This window comes from Mus caroli, unplaced genomic scaffold (assembly GCF_978045245.1).
Source record: "Mus caroli unplaced genomic scaffold, Mus_caroli_1 scaffold_11, whole genome shotgun sequence".
Classification (NCBI taxonomy): domain Eukaryota; kingdom Metazoa; phylum Chordata; class Mammalia; order Rodentia; family Muridae; genus Mus; species Mus caroli.
This window is the reverse complement of record NW_028227266.1, coordinates 94,214,204-94,216,521: the sequence shown is the minus strand read 5'-3', so window position 1 is coordinate 94,216,521 and position 2,318 is coordinate 94,214,204. Positions and strand designations below refer to the sequence as shown.

Genomic DNA, 2,318 nt, shown 5'->3' with positions numbered 1-2,318 from the left:
ATTGTTCACGTTCCAGTTTTACTGGAAACTCGAAAATTGCTGAAAATACAAAGGATGGAATGAATTTTAGTGCTCCGGAGAGCACTTCCCAGAGACAGATCTTCTGGCCCCCTGGGTTCTCACACAGACCTAGATAGGAACCAGACCCTGAGTCCAGCCTCACATCTTTTCTCAGCTCAGATTCTGACAGAGAACTGTTTTTTTTTTTTTTTTCTGTTTCCCCAGGCTGGGTTCTGGCCTCCTACCCCACAAAGTATTAGAACCCTTCTTTGTCCAGGAGCGAGACAAATGCAGAGGTCCCAGGAGCAGTTTCCTTCCTCTGCAAGGGACACCAGACAGGACAACTCAAAGGGCTGTAGAGATCAAATTATAATGAACTAAACAGTGCTTTGAAACTTACGACAGCCCGGTGGCCTGGTGGGATGCTCTGCGAGTGAAATTGCTACAAGATTTATTACGTATCTATCTGGGTCACTGCTAGACCGAAAGGAGAGAACTTCCTGGATAAATGCAGCTGGGGAGGCTTCATCTAGTTTTTGGATATCATTAGCTGTCACATAGTTTGGAATTTATCAAGACACTTCGCAAATGGTAAAATATTTGCAAGCAGGGAGAGGGTGGGGATGCCAGAACCTGTGAATTTATGCCAGCTGAGCATCACAGCGGAGCATCTCTGTGGAGGCGGCTGACAAATGGAGTCACTATTTTGCCAACTCGAGGAAAGCGTTACACAATTGTATCAAAATTGTTTCTATGCAAACAATTGTTATTTTTTTAAAGGGTCCTTACCTCAAATAACTGCAATTGAGTGCTTTCTGGGTAAGCACAAACCCAGACGTTAATCTCAAACTCTTAGAGGTTTTTCCCTTGGAATGGTGATGGAGACCATAGGTGTGTTATTCGTTTTTCACTATTCCTATTTCCTCCATCAGTTTTTTCCCATTCAATAATATAGCTTTAGGTTTGGTGGTGAACAGAGTGGAAGGAGGGGGAGGTATGTTTGAGCAACACTTGGAAGGGAGGTAGGTGGAGGTGGGCAGAAAGGAGAGATGGACAGCAACCTGTTTACCATCTACTGGCAACATTTACAGGCTTCATTTGTACCTAGAGGAGATGGAATGAGGCAACTACTTAAGAATGTTACATGTGGTGCCTCTGGATGTTGAACTTTCTGAAGGAGGACTAACACGTGGAGCCATTCAGAAAGGTTTTCTGACTGCACCCAGGCATTCCCCATATGTCTTCTGAAATGCTGCCAGGATCCGTTGAGCCTCCTAATGTGGAAAAAAAGCTAGGTGCAAGTGAAGGTGAAGAGGAGAGACAGAAGCTGAGAGTGGATGCAGGGGCAGAGCCAATCTCTAAACAACAACTGAAGAAGCCGATGAAACAAAAACATTGGGAAGAGCAACCGGGACAGCGCAAGGAAAAAAGAAAAGAAAAAGGCAAGAGGAAGAAATTAGAATGCTGGTCAACTGGAGTCCAGCTCAGATGGAAACGACAGGAAGCATATTTGAAGGGATGTTGCTCTTAGCAGCCTCCTCCTAATCATTGACGGTAGCTTTGATGACTCGATGGTGTTTTTTTTTTTTTTTCCAGTTTCATTTTTTAATTTTTATTAAGTCAAAATTTTGCATGTGGCTTGAGAGGACTTGATGGTGTTAAAGGATATTAAGAAACTTCATAAACAGATTCAATGATGTTATGCAGAAACCCGCCGAGCATCTCATCCAGTGAGGTCTTACTTGACAAGCCATGGAGGTCAACTGAAGAAGAACATGGATGAGAACAACCAAGGATGGGTCAACTGGAAGGATATTCACATCAGATCAGAGCACCATAGTGAACTGTTAAAAAAAGAAGACCTGGTTTATCTGACATCGGACTCACCTAATGTACTGAAGGACTTAGATGAGTCAAAGGCCTATGTGATTGGAGGGCTAGTGGACCACAACCATCACCAGGGACACGCATTTAAACAAGCATCCAGTTATGGAATCGAACACGCACAGCTCCCTCTTGCAGATTTTGTGAAGATGAATAGTCGAAAAGTCCTGGCAGTTAACCATGTGTTTGAAATTATCCTGGAGCTCTTGGAAACAAGAGACTGGCAAGAGGCTTTTTTTTTTTTTTTTTTTACAATCTTACCCCAGCGGAAAGGAGCCATTCCTGCACACAAGGCCTGCGAAAGCTCTCCTCAGGACCACCAGTCCCTGCCAGAAGGATGGGACAGTGCCAGGGAGGGAGAGCATTGCGGGGATAATCCTGACTTACCACAGAAAGAGGAGCAGGGCCAGCAAAGCAGCCCGGTTCTGCAGTGA

The 2,318-nt window shown here is 44.5% G+C and overlaps 1 pseudogene; it reads left to right on the top strand.

Annotated features, from left to right (window-relative positions):
* Nucleotides 1-1,727: 1,727 nt before the first annotated feature.
* Nucleotides 1,728-2,318, top strand: LOC147002121 (tRNA methyltransferase 10 homolog A pseudogene; annotated as a pseudogene).